General features: G+C 48.1%; 2 protein-coding genes across 2 annotated transcripts in view; one reads left to right on the top strand and one right to left on the bottom strand.

Annotated features, from left to right (window-relative positions):
* Positions 1-17663, bottom strand: part of LOC134983231 (zinc finger protein 271-like) — a 195900-nt gene that overhangs the window by 26151 nt on the left and 152086 nt on the right. The gene's annotated exons all lie outside the window — the stretch shown is intronic.
* LOC134983230 (oocyte zinc finger protein XlCOF6-like) overlaps positions 11929-17663 on the top strand; it is a 74350-nt gene continuing 68615 nt past the window's right edge. The window contains exon 1 of the mRNA XM_063948965.1: positions 11929-11969. The gene's annotated coding sequence lies outside the window, so the exon portion shown is untranslated. The remainder of the gene's footprint in view (positions 11970-17663) is intronic.

The raw sequence follows: 17663 nt of genomic DNA, 5'->3' as shown, positions 1-17663 counted from the left end.
GGCCCTCTAGAAGATGAGCACTCTGTAACCACCACAGGAGAGACACCCTTGTCCTTGGAGATAGGGTTATCCGCTGATGCATCTGAAGATGCGATCCGGACCATTTGTCCAGCAGATCCCACTGAAAAGTTCTTGCATGGAATCTTCCGAATGGAATCGCTTCGTACGAAGCCACCATTTTTCCCAGGACTCTCGTGCATTGATGCACTGACACTTGGCCTGGTTTTAGGAGGTTCCGGACTAGCTCGGATAACTCCCTGGCCTTCTCCTCCGGGAGAAACACCTTTTTCTGGACTGTGTCAAGAATCATCCCTAGGAACAGTAGACGTGTTGTTGGAATCAGCTGTGATTTTGGGATATTTAGAATCCACCCGTGCTGACGTAGCACTACCTGAGATAGTGCTACTCCGACCTCTAACTGTTCCCTTGACCTTGCCCTTATCAGGAGATCGTCCAAGTAAGGGATAATTAAGACGCCTTCTCTTCGAAGGAGAATCATCATTTCGGCCATTACCTTGGTAAAGACCCGGGCTGCCGTGGACAATCCAAACGGCAGCGTCTGAAACTGATAATGACAGTTCTGTACCACAAACCTGAGGTACCCTTGGTGAGAAGGGAAGATTGGGACATGGAGATAAGCATCTTTGATGTCCAGAGACACCATATAGTCCCCTTCTTCCAAGTTCGCTATCACTGCTCTGAGTGACTCCATCTTGAATTTGAACCTTTTTATGTAAGTGTTCAAGGATTTTAGATTTAAAATTGGTCTCACCGAGCCGTCCGGCTTCGGTACCACAAACAGTGTGGAATAATACCCCTTTCCCTGTTGTAGGAGGGGTACCTTGATTATCACCTGCTGAGAATACAGCTTGTGAATAGCTTCCAAAACAGCCTCCCTGTCGGAGGGAGACGTTGGTAGAGCAGACTTCAGGAACCGGCGAGGGGGAGATGTCTCGAATTCCAATTTGTACCCCTGAGATACTACCTGCAGGATCCAGGGGTCCACTTGTGAGTGAGCCCACTGCGCGTTGAAATTTTTGAGACGGGCCCCCACCGTGCCTGAGTCCGCTTGTAAAGCCCCAGCGTCATGCTGAAGCTTTGGCAGAAGCGGGGGAGGGCTTCTGCTCCTGGGAAGGGGCTGCCTGGTGCAGTCTTTTCCCTCTTCCTCTGCCCCGGGGCAAAAAAGAGTGGCCTTTTGCCCGCTTGCCCTTATGGGAACGAAAGGACTGAGTTTGAAAAGACGGTGTCTTCTTCTGCTGAGAAGTGACCTGGGGTAAGAAGGTGGATTTCCCAGCAGTTGCCGTGGCCACCAGGTCCGATAGACCGACCCCAAATAACTCCTCCCCTTTATACGGCAATACTTCCATATGTCGTTTGGAATCCGCATCCCCTGACCACTGTCGCGTCCATAAGGCTCTTCTGGCAGAAATGGACATCGCACTTACTCTTGATGCCAGGGTGCAAATATCCCTCTGTGCATCTCGCATATATAGTAATGCATCCTTTAAATGCTCTATAGTTAATAATATACTGTCCCTATCCAGGGTATCAATATTTTCAGTCAGGGAATCTGACCAAGCCACCCCAGCACTGCACATCCAGGCTGAGGCAATCGCTGGTCGCAGTATAACACCAGTATGTGTGTATATACCTTTTAGGATATTTTCCAGCCTTCTATCAGCTGGTTCCTTGAGGGCGGCCGTATCTGGAGACGGTAACGCCACTTGTTTTGATAAGCGTGTGAGCGCCTTATCTACCCTAGGGGGTGTTTCCCAACGCGCCCTAACCTCTGGCGGGAAAGGATATAGTGCCAATAATTTATTAGAAATCAGCAGTTTTTTATCGGGGGAAACCCACGCCTTATCACACACCTCATTTAATTCATCTGACTCAGGAAAAACCACAGGCAGTTTTTTCACACCCCACATAATACCCTTTTTTGTGGTACTTGTAGTGTCAGAAATGTTCAACGCCTCCTTCATAGCCGTGATCATGTAACGTGTGGCCCTACTGGACATTACGTTTGTCTCCTCACCGTCGACACTGGATTCAGTATCCGTGTCTGGGTCTGTGTCGACCACCTGAGGTAGCGGGCGTTTTAGCGCCCCTGACGGTGTCTGAGACGCCTGGACTGGCACTAATTGATTTGCCGGCTGTCTCATGTCGTCAACAGTTTTTTGCAAAGTGCTGACACTGTCACGTAACTCTTTAAATACGACCATCCAGTCAGGTGTCGACTCCCTAGGGGGTGACATCACTAACACAGGCAATTGCTCTGCTTCCACATCATTTTCCTCCTCATACATGTCGACACAATCGTACCGACACCCAGCACACACACAGGGAATGCTCTGATAGAGGACCCCACTAGCCCTTTGGGGAGACAGAGGGAGAGTTTGCCAGCACACACCAGAGCGCTATATATGTATAGGGATAACCTTATATAAGTGTTACTCCCTTAAATAGCTGCTTATATTATTATTTTGCCAAATAGTGCCCCCCCTCTCTTGTTTTACCCTGTTACCATAGTGTAGGACTGCAGGGGAGAGTCAGGGAGCCGTCCTTCCAGCGGAGCTGTGAGGGAAAATGGCGCTTGTGTGCTGAGGAGATAGGCTCCGCCCCCTTCTCGGCGGCCTTTTCTCCCGCTTTTTTCTGGAAAACTGGCAGGGGTTAAATGCATCCATATAGCCCAAGAGCTATATGTGATGCATTTCTTTAGCCACATAAGGTTTTTATCATGTTTTATTGCGTCTCAGGGTGCTCCCCCCCCAGCGCCCTGCACCCTCAGTGACCGGAGTGTGAAGTGTGCTGAGAGCAATGGCGCACAGCTGCAGTGCTGTGCGCTACCTTATCTGAAGACAGGAACGTCTTCTGCCGCCGCTTTCTCCGGACCTCTTCGCTCTTCTGGCTCTGTAAGGGGGCCGGCGGCGCGGCTCCGGGACCCATCCAGGCTGAACCTGTGATCGTCCCTCTGGAGCTAATGTCCAGTAGCCAAGAAGCCCAATCCACTCTGCACGCAGGTGAGTTCGCTTCTTCTCCCCTTAGTCCCGCGCTGCAGTGAGCCTGTTGCCAGCAGGACTCACTGAAAATAAAAAACCTAATTATACTTTTACTTAAAAGCAGCTCAGGAGAGCCACCTAGATTGCACCCTTCTCGGCCGGGCACAAAATCTTAACTGAGGCTTGGAGGAGGGTCATAGGGGGAGGAGCCAGTGCACACCAGCTAGTCCTAAAGCTTTTACTTTGTGCCCAGTCTCCTGCGGAGCCGCTATTCCCCATGGTCCTTACGGAAGTCCCAGCATCCACTAGGACGTCAGAGAAAACTGAATTCCCTGAGCCAGGAGGCGGGATATAGGAGACTGGCCTGTTGCATTCTGGGAGGCCGAAACCTTTTGATCATTACTGCCAATCCGCTGACGATACCTCATATCCCAATGTATATCCTGTGGATACTACTGTGAACCCTGCAGGTGAAAACATAGGTACCACACAGTGACATGATGTGAGGGGGAGAGAAGGAGAATAATAGAGGCTGATGGCTCCTGATGTATGAGATACACCAGAGAGTGTGGGAGGAGACTGGTCAGATCTCTGGGCTGGTAACACACAGTGACATGATGTGAGGGGGAGAGCAGGAGTATAATAGGGGCTGATGGCTCCTGATGTATGAGATACACCAGAGAGTGTGGGGAGGAGACTGGTCAGATCTCTGGGCTGGTAACACACAGTGACATGATGTGAGGGGAGAGCAGGAGTATAATAGGTGCTGATGTCTCCTGATGTATTAGATACACCAGAGAGTGTGGGGAGGAGACTGGTCAGATCTCTGGGATGGTAACACACAGTGACATGATGTGAGGAGGAGAGCAGGAGTATAATAGGGGCTGATGGCTGCTGATGTATGAGATACACCAGAGAGAGTGGGGAGGAGACTGGTCGGAACTCTGGGCTGGTAACACACAGTGACATGATGTGAGGGGAGAGCAGGAGTATAATAGGGGCTGATGTCTCCTGATGTATAAGATACACCAGAGAGTGTGGGGAGGAGACTGGTCAGATCTCTGGGCTGGTAACACAGTGACATGATGTGAGGGGGAGAGAAGGAGAATAATAGAGGCTGATGGCTCCTGATGTATGAGATACACCAGAGAGTGTGGGAGGAGACTGGTCAGATCTCTGGGCTGGTAACACACAGTGACATGATGTGAGGGGGAGAGCAGGAGTATAATAGGGGCTGATGGCTCCTGATGTACGAGATACACCAGAGAGTGTGGGGAAGAGACTGGTCAGATCTCTGGGCTGGTAACACAGTGACATGATGTGAGGGGGAGAGCAGGAGTATAATAGGGGCTGATGGCTCCTGATGTACGAGATACACCAGAGAGTGTGGGGAGAAGACTGGTCAGATCTCTGGGCTGGTAACACAGTGACATGATGTGAGGGGAGAGCAGGAGTATAATAGAGGCTGATGTCTCCTGATGTACGAGATACACCAGAGAGTGTGGGGAAGAGACTGGTCAGATCTCTGGGCTGGTAACACAAGTGACATGATGTGAGGGGAGAGCAGGAGTATAATAGGGGCTGATGGGTCCTGATGTATGAGATACACCAGATAGTGTGGGAGGAGACTGGTCAGATCTCTGGGCTGGTAACACAAGTGACATGATGTGAGGGGAGAGCAGGAGTATAATAGGGGCTGATGGCTCCTGATGTATGAGATACACCAGAGAGTGTGGGGAGGAGACTGGTCAGATCTCTGGGCTGGTAACACACAGTGACATGATGTGAGGGGGAGAGCAGGAGTATAATAGGGGCTGATGGCTCCTGATGTATGAGATACACCAGAGAGTGTGGGGAGGAGACTGGTCAGATCTCTGGGCTGGTAACACACAGTGACATGATGTGAGGGGGAGAGCAGGAGTATAATAGGGGCTGATGGCTCCTGATGTATGAGATACACCAGAGAGTGTGGGGAGGAGACTGGTCAGATCTCTGGGCTGGTAACACACAGTGACATGATGTGAGGGGAGAGCAGGAGTATAATAGGGGCTGATGGCTCCTGATGTATGAGATACACCAGAGAGTGTGAGGAGGAGACTGGTCAGATCTCTGGGCTGGTAACACACAGTGACATGATGTGAGGAGGAGAGCAGGAGTATAAAAGGTGCTGATGGCTCCTGATGTATGAGATACACCAGAGAGTGTGGGGAAGAGACTGGTCAGATCTCTGGGCTGGTAACACAGTGACATGATGTGAGGGGAGAGCAGGAGAATAATAGGGGCTGATGTCTCCTGATGTATGAGATACACCAGAGAGTGTGGGGAAGAGACTGTTCAGATCTCTGGGCTGGTAACACACAGTGACATGATGTGAGGGGGAGAGCAGGAGTATAATAGGGGCTGATGGCTCCTGATGTATGAGATACACCAGAGAGTGTGGGGAGGAGACTGGTCAGATATCTGGGCTGGTAACACACAGTGACATGATGTGAGGGGGAGAGCAGGAGTATAACAGGGGCTGATGGATCCTGATGTATGAGATACATCAGAGAGTGTGGGGAGGAGACTGGTCAGAACTCTGGGCTGGTAACACACAGTGACATGATGTGAGGGGGAGAGCAGGAGTATAACAGGGGCTGATGGATCCTGATGTATGAGATACATCAGAGAGTGTGGGGAGGAGACTGGTCAGATCTCTGGGCTGGTAACACACAGTGACATGATGTGAGGGGGAGAGCAGGAGAATAATAGGGACTGATGGGTCCTGATGTATGAGATACACCAGAGAGTGTGGGGAAGAGACTGCTCAGATCTCTGGGCTGGTAACACACAGTGACATGATGTGAGGAGGAGAGCAGAAGTATAATAGGGGCTGATGGCTCCTGATGTATGAGATACACCAGAGAGTGTGAGGAGGAGACTGGTCAGATCTCTGGGCTGGTAACACACAGTGACATGATGTGAGGGGAGAGCAGGAGTATAAAAGGTGCTGATGGCTCCTGATGTATGAGATACACCAGAGAGTGTGGGGAAGAGACTGGTCAGATCTCTGGGCTGGTAACACAGTGACATGATGTGAGGGGAGAGCAGGAGAATAATAGGGGCTGATGTCTCCTGATGTATGAGATACACCAGAGAGTGTGGGGAAGAGACTGGTCAGATCTCTGGGCTGGTAACACACAGTGACATGATGTGAGGGGGAGAGCAGGAGAATAATAGGGACTGATGGGTCCTGATGTATGAGATACACCAGAGAGTGTGGGGAGGAGACTGGTCAGATCTCTGGGCTGGTACCACACAGTGACATGATGTGAGGGGGAGAGAAGGAGAATAATAGAGGCTGATGGCTCCTGATGTATGAGATACACCAGAGAGTGTGGGGAAGAGACTGCTCAGATCTCTGGGCTGGTAACACACAGTGACATGATGTGAGGAGGAGAGCAGGAGTATAATAGGGGCTGATGGCTCCTAATGTATGAGATACACCAGAGAGTGTGGGGAGGAGACTGGTCAGATCTCTGGGCTGGTAACATAGTGACATGATGTGAGAGGGAGAGAGCAGGACTATAATAGGGGCTGATGGCTCCTGATGTATGAGATACACCAGAGAGTGTGGGGAGGAGACTGGTCAGATCTCTGGGCTGGTAACACACAGTGACATGATGTGAGGGGGCGAGCAGGAGTATAATAGGGGCTGATGGCTCCTGACTCCCCCACTGGGAAAATACATATTCCTCATTAGTTTGTACTGACAGAGGAGGGTGTAGTATAAGAGATTGCTGTAGTGACTGAGCAAGGAGAATATGTGACTCTTATCTGTAATAAGTGTTTATTACTCACCTGTGCTGATATCTGTAGGGATCTCCTCCTCCTTACACTGCTGATCACCCCTCACATACGTTTCTTCTTCTCCCTCTATACTTTCTGCCTTTATATCAGTCACATACGTCTCTTCTTCTCCCTCTATATCTTCTGCCTTTATATCAGTCACATACGTCTCTTCTTCTCCCTCTATATCTTCTGCCTTTATATCAGTCACATACGTCTCTTCTTCTCCCTCTATATCTTCTGCCTTTATATCAGTCACATACGTCTCTTCTTCTCCCTCTATATCTTCTGTCTTCATATAAGTCACATACGTCTCTTCTTCTCCCTCTGTATCTTCTACCTTAATATCAGTCACATACGTTTCTTCTTCTTCCTCTATATCTTCTGCCTTTATACGAGAAAGACGTTCTACCTAAATAACCCAAAAAATACAATGACATTTGCATACTGTTTGATTAAACTGAGGTGAAACAGTATAATATCAGTGTATAAGACACACAAATCCTCTACAGATCATATAGTGACAGTCACTTAGGTTTATTGGGGAGAACCTATAGCCCACCTACCTGATCCTCCTGTGGGATCCTGTGATTCTCCTCTGTACAATCCTGGGAATACAGAGGACGGGGACATCTCTCTGGGGTATCTCTGTTACTGGGCCCATCTGTAGGAGACACACAGTGACTGAGTACAATGTATATATGTGATTATCAGATGATTTGTGTATATAGGGGCCCCCATACCTGCTCTTCCCTGTACAATACATGACAGTCTTCTCTTACCCAGTGATGTGAGGGGCCGGTGATTCTCCATCATCACGTCCTCATACAGACCCCTGTGTTCCTCTATATACTCCTCCTCCTGCATGGAGACATAGACAGTGACATCCTGACACCTTATAGCAGGGCTGGCCAAACCGGTCCTCGAGATCTACCAACAGTTCATGTTTTCCAGGCCTCCTGGAGATCTGTAGAATTGTCAGTTAGGAATGAATTCAGCACATCTTAATTAGTAATGACTACACCTGTGCACCAGCTAGGTGGTCTGGAAAATGTGAACTGTTGGTAGATCTCGAGGACTAGTTTGGCCAGCTCTGTCTTATAGGAACCTGACACACACAGTGATACAGTCATCACCCAGACACATCCCCTGGTGTTACTGTATTATGTCCCATTCCCAGCAGTCACCTCTCCAGTCATCACCCAGACACATATCCTGGTGTTACTGTACTCCCAAGTCTCCTCAGACCCCAGTCATGTCCCTGTATTATTACTATAGATAGAAGTGACGTTATTGTGACGCTCCCAGATCCCCTCACCTCCCGAGTCATGTCCCTGTATTATTACTATAGATATAAGTGATGTCACTGTGATGCTCCCAGAGCCCTCACCTCCCCAGTTATGTCCCTGCATTATTACTATAGATAGAAGTGACGTTATTGTGATGCTCCCAGATCCCCTCACCTCCCCAGTCATGTCCCTGTATTATTACTGTAGTACTCTAGTCATTTGAAGGCCTTGGGACACTATGAGGGGGCAAATCAATTAATGAATGTGTAGATCTATAAGGTAATAGAGATGCTGCCAACTGATGTATACCATATATGTGATAATAACTTGGATCTTTCTAGTGATCCAATAATGTATAGTGTTTATGCATGTTATTATTCTGTGCCTGCTGAAGGTGAGGGGACTCTGGTAAGCGCGCAGTGCGGGGGAGATCACGGAGAAGCTTCCAGAGGTCCCGTGTGCTGAGAGAGGTGGCTGGGCGCGTGTAGTGGCGGTTTTGTTGGTGGGCTGACTAAGGGGAGAGAAAAAGGCTGGCGGCTGAGACAAGGGAGCTTACAGGAAGGCGGTTCCCTGCGAGTGAGAGAGCCCCTGTGAGGGAAAGGAATTGGATGTCTTCCGCTGTGGGTGAGAAGCGCTGTGTTAATTTCCCCTGGTGGACGCCGAGCAGGGACGTCCCGTTGCCTGGTTGTCACCGAGAGTGCTGGGAGGCGGAGCGCTGGCGGGGCAGGCTAGTACATGGAAGGAGATCGCAGTTCGGGCAGCAGCTACCAGGAGTCCAGCAGTAGCAGACAGTTCCCCCCCTCCCCCCGAGGCAGAGCTGTGCACCTCATCCCATCCAACCCGCAGGAAGACAGGAAGAGCCCGGTTGTTGGTGGAGGCGGAGTCGGGGGGAGGTCCAGACCGGGCACACTATCACTGTAAGTGCAGGATGCCCCCATATAAATCCTGCTAATCTGCATACTTCCCTATCATCCTTTAACTATTAAAGTACCACACCTAGCACAGGGACCAGCAGCATCGGTGGATCTGAGGAGTATAAATAGCACCTCTAGAGACTCCATATCCATTAGATAATGACCAGCAGGGTAGCAGTCATAGAGTGCGGGGTGTATAATGATGAAAGCAGCTCGGAGAGGGCGCAGGGTCACCTAAACTTGGAAATTATACATTACAGAGACTAAGCACCCCTTACCTATCAGAGACAGGTCCCAATAACCGGGACTTCTGTATGTTCTGGAGCCACACCCATGGATCTACAGTGGGGCTATGCTTATACTGGGACAGGTAACACAGATCATCACCCCACTATATGTAACGAGTAGACCACGGGTGTCAGGGATTCCAGGGTGGAGAGCTCCACGTACTACCTTCCTGTTTCAGGTTGTCTAGGAGCGCTACAATTAGAACTTCCATGGAAACCATGCTATTCATTGCCGTAAAGTAGGCATTGCTCAACAATCATGAGGACAATTGCTCCAAGTGTATACCCATATAACCCACAGTACTTCTTATACACAGACACGAAAGGGCCCCAACCGTGCACGATTATAGTAAGAGAACCCGGGTGGTTTTTCAAACGCAGCCCCACAACTTTCTTATGGAATCGTATGCTCTGTATTGCATGCATTACCTTATGTATAGGTGGGGTATATTATTATGTATAGGTGGGGTATATTATTATGTATAGGTGGGGTATATTATTATGTATAGGTGGAGTATATTATTATGTATAGGTGGGGTATATTATTATGTATAGGTGGGGTATATTATTATGTATAGGTGGGGTATATTAGAAGAACGGTTCATGGTTTGAGTATTATATGATATAACTGTATAAGGTGGCCTATAACTTCTTACATATTAAAACTAGTATACTTAAGGGTGGAACTGTCTCCGTATCTGTGGAAGAGCCTGAAATCACAAAGGAAAGGTACGATAGGTAAATGTGCATAGTCCTATCTGCTTACATCACATACTAATGTTATAGGCAGGGGTAGGTTATTTCCTAAGCGATTAGAGTATTGGGCTCTACATAGCTTGGGTGGAGGCACATTGCACATATACACTGTACACCCAGGTAAGGAGGAGTTACATTACTAAAGATATGTGATGTCACTGTGACGCTCCGAGATCCCCTCACCTCGTCAGTCATGTCCCTATATTATTACTATAGATATAAGTGATCTCACTGTGACAACCGCAGATCCTCTCACCTCCCCAGTCTTGTCTCTGTATTATTACTACAGATATAAGTAATGCCACTGTGACGCTCCCAGATCCCCTCACCTCCCCAGTCATGTCTCTGTATTATTACTATAGATATAAGTGATGCCACTGTGACGCTCCCAGATCCCCCTCACCTCCCCAGTCATGTACCTGTATTATAACTATAGATATAAGTGATGTCACTGTGACACTCCCAGGTGTGTGATATACATTTGCTTCATACTGAGCAATATTTTCAATCCCCACAATTACATTTAATACATTTTATAATAATGACACTAAAGGCTGCACCCCAGTATAAAAATAATAATAATAACAGATGTCTTTAAAAGCAGGACACCTCAGGCCATTCATCCAGTACTGTAGGACATCACCACCACTCACAATGTATAATAATAACACCAGGACACCACAAGCTGCTGTTCCTGTATAATAATAACCGTACACAAACATCTGCTCCCTCTGTATAACAGTAATAACAACAGGGCACCACAGGCCACTCCCCATGTATAAAAATAATAACAACAGGACACCACAGGCTGCTCCCCCTGTATAATAACAATAACAGGACACCACAGGCTGCTCCCTCTGTATAATAATAATAATAATAACAACAACAGGACACCTTAGGCCGCTCCCCCTGTATTATAATAATAATAATAATAATAATAATAATAATAACAGGACACCACAGGCTGCTCCCTCTGTATAATAATAACAACAGGACACCACAGGCCGCTCCCTCTGTATAATAATAACAGGGCACCACATGCTGCTCCCCCTGTATAATAATAACAACAACAACAACAGGACACCTTAGGCCGCTCCCCCTGTATAATAATAATAATAATAATAACAACAGGACACCACAGGCTGCTCCCCCTGTATAGTAATAATAACAGGACACCACAGACTGCTCCCCCTGTATAGGGTTGGTTCTATATCTACGTCGCCAGGGGAGGAGCTACGGGCGAACAGGGTACCCGAAATTACTAAAGGTAATAGTTGGTGGCGTGGACAGTAGAGGAACTATCCCGCTGTCGTAGCTCCTCCCCCAAATGGAAAAGGTCCCTTAGCCCACTTGATTCTAGCATCTACCCCCTGTATAGTAATAATAACAGGACACCACAGGCTGCTTCCCTGTATAATATTAATAACAGGACACCACAGGCTACTCCCCCTGTATAATAATAACAGGACACCACAGGCTGCTCCCCCTGTATAGTAAGACGCCATTACCTGATCTCCACGGACACTGGGTGGCTGCAACAGTCGATGAAAACTCACTTCCTGTATGTGGACCGCACAATACGGAAGTAAGCTGGAACGCACAGTCCGGAAGTAGGGCATGATTGGCACAGGCTGCTTATTGGTTACTGGCCTCTCCCCTCCTTCAACCCGCCCACAGCCCCGCTCTCTGCTAATGAATATTAACATACATGTCCTCAGTGCAGGAGGCCGGCGGCCATTTTCTTGTAGACCAGTCCGGCAGCAGCAATAGGTTTCCTGGCCGTGTAGTGACGTCAGGAGCGGCGGCCATTTTCCCCTGGTCTGAGCTCCGCCTTCCTTCTATCATTCCCACAAGGCAGCAGGAGCAGAGAGCAGCCATTGCTGTGTCTGGCAGCAGGTAATGATATTATTATTATTATTCTATAGGCTGAGCAGCTCTGGTGTCAGGTTCTGTACTACAGGGGGAGCAGCCTCTGGTGCCTTGTTATAGTGCAGCTGGAGCAGCCTCTGGTGCTGCATTATCCCTGTACAGATGGCTGACACTCTAGTGTCCTGTTACTGTAATACAGGTGGCGCAGACCCCGCCGTTACCGTAATACAGGTGGCGCAGACCCCGCCGTTACCGTAATACAGGTGGCGCAGACCCCGCCGTTACCGTAATACAGGTGGCGCAGACCCTGCTGTTACCGTAATACAGGTGGCGCAGACCCCGCCGTTACCGTGATACAGGTGGAGCAGACCCCGCCGTTACCGTAATACAGGTGGCGCAGACCCTGCTGTTACCGTAATACAGGTGGCACAGACCCCGCCGTTACCGTAATACAGGGGGCGCAGACCCCGCCGTTACCGTAATACAGGTGACGCAGACCCCGCCGTTACCGTAATACAGGTCGCGCAGACCCCGCCGTTACCGTAATACAGGTGTCGCAGATCCCGCCATTACCGTAATACATGTCGCGCAGATCCCGCCGTTACCGTAATACAGGTGGCGCATACCCACCGTTACCGTAATAGAGTTGGCGCAGACACAGCCGTTACCGTAATACAGGTGGCGCAGACCCCGCCATTACTGTAATACAGGTTGCGCAGACCCCGCCGTTACCGTAATACAGGTGGTGCAGACCCCGCCGTTACCGTAATGCAGGTGACGCAGACCCCGCCGTTACCGTAATACAGGTGGCGCAGACCCCGCCATTACAGTAATACATGTGGCGCAGACCCCGCTGTTACCGTAATACAGGTGACGCAGACCCCGCCGTTACCGTAATACAGGTGGCGCAGACCCCGCCATTACAGTAATACATGTGGCGCAGACCCCGCTGTTACCGTAATACAGGTGGCGCAGAACCCACCCTTACCGTAATTCTATACCCGGGACATTACAGGTGTTGTGTCCTGTGGCATTGTGCTGTACAGGGGGAGCGACCTGTGTTGTCATATTATACAGGAGGAGCAACCTGTGTTGTCATAATATACAGGAGGAGCATCCTGTGTTGTCATAATATACAGGGATAGCATCCTGTGCTGTCATAGTATACAGGGGGAGCGGCCTGTGTTGTCATAATATACAGGGGTAGCATCCTGTGTTGTCATAGTATACAGGAGGAGTGGCCTGTGTTGTCATAGTATACAGAGGTAGCATCCTCTGCTGTCATAGTATACAGGAGAGTGGCCTGTGTTGTCATAGTATACAGGGGGAGTGGCCTGTGTTGTCATAGTATACAGGGGGAGTGGCCTGTGTTGTCATAATATACAGGGGGAGCAGCCTGTGTTGTCATAATATACAGGGGTAACATCTTGTGCTGTCATAGTATACAGGGGGAGTGGCCTGTGTTGTCATAATATACAGGGGGAGCAGCCTGTGTTGCAATAATATACAGGGGTAGCATCATGTGTTGTCATAATAGACAGGAGGAGCAGCCTATGGCATCCTGCTCTACAGGTGGAGCAGCCTGTGGTGTCCTGATGTTATTATAATTATACAGGAGGAGCAGCCTGTCGTGTCCTGTTGTTATACAGAGGGAGCAGCCTGTGGTGTCCTGATATTATTATTATACAGGAGGAGCAGCCTGTCGTGTCCTGTTATTGTTATACAGAGGGAGCAGCCTGTGGTGTCCTGTTATTATTATTATTATACAGGAGGAGCAGCCTGTCGTGTCCTGTTATTGTTATACAGAGGGAGCAGCCTGTGGTGTTCAGTTATTATTATTATACAGTAGGAGCAGCCTGTGGTGCCCTGTTAATATTATACAGAGGAAGAATTATTATTATTTCAATAGGGGGAGTAGCCTGTGGTGTCCTGTTGTTGTTATTATTATTATTATTATTATACAGGAGGAGCAGCCTTTGTTGTCCTATTATTAATATTATAAAGGAGTAGCTATTGGTGTCCACTTATTATTATTATTATACAGGGGCAGCAGGCTGTGGTGTCCTGTTATTATTAGTATACAGAAGGGAGCGGCCTGTGGTGTCCTGTTGTTGTTATTATTATTATTATTATACAGGAGAAGCAGCCTGTGGTTTCCTTTTATTTTTATTATTATTATTATACATTGGGAAAAGCCTGTTGTGTCCTATTATTATTATTATTATTATTATTATTATTATTTTGCAGAGGGAGCAGCCTGTGGTGTCATTTTATTATTACTGTAAAGGGAGAGCAGAATGGGGTGTCCTGTTGTAATTAGTATAATACGGGGGGAGCAGGTTTTTGTGTATGGTTATTATTATACAGGGACAGCAGCTTGTGGTGTCCTGGTATTATTATTATTATTATTATTATTATACATTGGGAGTGGTAATGATGTCACAGTGACATCACTCATATCTATAAGTAATTTTTCCTTAAAGTTCAGGGGAAATTTAAGGAAAAATTACTTCACAGAAAGGGTAGTGGATAAGTGGAATAGTCTCCCATCAGAGGTGGTAGAGACTAAGACTGTAGAGCAATTTAAACATGCATGAGATAGACATAAGGATATCCTTACAAAGAATTAAGGTTCAAAAAGGGTTGAGATTACCTAAAGGATTAAAAAAAAGGGGCAGACTAGATGGGCCAAGTGGTTCTTATCTGCCGTCAAATTCTATGTTTCTATAGTAATAATACAGGGGCATGACTGGGGAGGTGAGGTGGTCTGGGAGCGTCACAGTTACATCACTTATCTATAGCAATAATAAAGGGACATGACTGGGGAAGTGAGGGGGATGGGGAAGCGTCAGATTTACATTACTTATATCTATACTAATAATACAGGGACATGACTGGGGAGGTGAGGGGATCTGGGAGCATCATAGTGACATTACTTATATTTATAATTGTAATAATAATTCAGGGACATGACTGGGGGGTGAAGGGGTCTGGGAACATCACAGTGATATCACTTATAGCTATAGTAATTATACAAGGTCATGAATGGGGAGGTGAGGAGGTCTGGGAAAGTCACAGTGACATCACTTATATCTATAGTAATAATACAGGGACATGATTGGGGGGGTGAGGGGATATGAGAACATCACAGTGACATCATTTATATGTTTAATAATAATAATAATACAGGGACATGACTGGGGGGTGATGGGGTCTGGGAGTGTTACAGTTACATTACATATCTATAGTAATATTACAGGGACATGACTGGGGAAGTGAGGGGATCTGGTAGTGTCACAGTGACATCACTAATATCTATAGTAATAATACAGGGACATGACTGGGAAGGTGAGGACATCAGTGACATCACTTACATCTATAGTAATAATAAAGGGACATGACTGGGAAATGAGGGGATCTTGGAATGTCACAGTGATTTCACATATCTATAAAAATAATACAGGGACATGACTGGAGAGGTGAGGGTATATGAGAGCATAACAATGACGTCACTTATATCTATAGTAATAATAATGGGACATGACTGGGGAGGTATGGGAATCTGGAAATGTCACAGTGACATCACTTATATCTATAGTATTAATATAGGGACATGACTGGGGAGGTGAGGGGATCTGGGAGCATCAGAGTGACATCACATATCTCTACTAATAATACAGGGACGTGACTGGAGAGGTAAGGGGATCTGGGAGCGTCACATTGACACCACGTATGTCTCTAGTAAGAATATAGGGACATGACTGGGAAGGTGAGGGGATCTGAGAGCATCACAGTGACATCACTTATATCTCCACTAATAAAACAGGGACATGACTGTAGAGGTAAGGGGATCTGGGAGCATCATAGTGACATCACTTATTTCTTAAATAATAATTATAATAATAATAATACAGGGACATGACTGGGGGGTGAGGGGGTCTGGGAGTGTTACAGTGACATCAAATATCTATAGTAATAATACAGGGACATGACTGGGGAAGTGAGGGGATCTGGGAGTTTCACAGTGACATCACTAATAGCTATAGTAATAATACAGGGACATGACTGGGGAGGTGAGGGGATCTGGGGGTGTCATAGTGACGTCACTTATATCTGTAGTAATAATACAGGGACATGACTGGGGAGGTGAGTGATCTGGGAGCATCACAGTAACATCACATATCTATAGTAATAATACAGGGACGTGAGGGCGAGGTGAGGAGATCTGGGAGCTTCACAGTGAAATCACTTGTATCTATAGTAATAATACAGGGACATGACTGGGGAGGTGAGGGTGATCTGGGAGCATCACAGTAACATCACATATCTATAGTAATAATACAGGGACGTGAGGGCGAGGTGAGGAGATCTGGGAGCTTCACAGTGAAATCACTTGTATCTATAGTAATAATACAGGGACATGACTGGGGAGGTTAGGGGATCTGGGAGTGTCACAGTGACATCACTTATTTATTTTTCATCCACTAGGGGGCACTGTAGTACTCTTGGGATATGGACAGTGCGATAGCAGGGATAGGCACATTTAAATATTTAAATGTGTAACCCTCTTCCCCCCTCCATACTCCCAAGATGCCTCAGTGTTTTTTGTGCCTTCACCAGGGAAGGTCGCATCCTGGAGTCATTCCAGGGTTTACTTTTAATTTTTCTAAATATTTTTTTTTTGTATCAATCACACTCCCTTCCCAGCTTATTAAGAAGCGTGGGTCCGTGAGTGTGTGCTGCTGTTGTGCAGCGAAGGCTTGTTGGTGCTTAGACAGAGAAGACCCGCTATAGACTTTCATCAGCGTTAGCTGATTCAGACATGGCTGCAGGAGCTGGACGGAGCTTAGAGAGAAGCCACGTCGGAGCCTCCCCATTACACTGAGGTAAGGAGCGGGTGGTCAGCTTATGCCGCCACCCCATTGGGCCTGTTTGTTGCTGTGATAGTGGGGCAGTCAGCTCCTGCTGCCGCCCCTCCATGTGCGGGGAACGTGTTTTCCACAAGCTGCTTACTAAGGTATAGCTTTACTGGATCAGACTCCCCCTCTTCCCGGCTCCCACCAGCGGTCAGACACATACTGCCACTGGGCGCCTGTGTCGCTCCACACCTGCCCGCTCCCCGGCAGCGCAGCTCCAAACAGCGCTGCTGCTGGCCTCTACAATCTGCCCCTCTAGACAAGTGGGAAGCGGCTTCCAGCAGTGGCCAAATAATGCTGCCGCTGGGCACCTGTCAGGCTACATCTCACTGCTCCAGAGAAGCGGCTCCCGGCAGCACGGCTCGCAGCAGCAGACAGATCACACTGCCGCCGCTGGACGCCCGTCACATTACACATCTACCCGCTCTCCGGCTTCCACCAGCGCAAAGACCACGGTGGGTAGCTGAGGCTGCTGCAGGGTGCCGTCACTCATAGCTGGCGCACGGTATACAATGCGGGGTGGGGGGGATGGGGTGGAAGAAGCTAGGCGCGGCTCACTGCTTTAAGCATTGGGGGAGGTCATGGCGGTCCCTAGTTCAGCGGTTCCCCCTAAATATAAGGGATGGTGGCCAGGGATATAAGGGACATAACAGGCTATTAGGCCTAGGTTATAAGTGCTTTTGGGGGTACATAGGTTATAGTCAGATCCACATGCTGGGACGCCATTTTCACACAAAGGTTACACACCTACTTCCCGCTTCTTCCTACAGCAATATGTCAGTCCTACAACACACGGCCACTGGAG

Source organism: Pseudophryne corroboree (assembly GCF_028390025.1).
Source record: "Pseudophryne corroboree isolate aPseCor3 chromosome 3 unlocalized genomic scaffold, aPseCor3.hap2 SUPER_3_unloc_10, whole genome shotgun sequence".
NCBI lineage: Eukaryota > Metazoa > Chordata > Amphibia > Anura > Myobatrachidae > Pseudophryne > Pseudophryne corroboree.
This window is presented reverse-complemented; position numbering and strand designations above follow the sequence as displayed.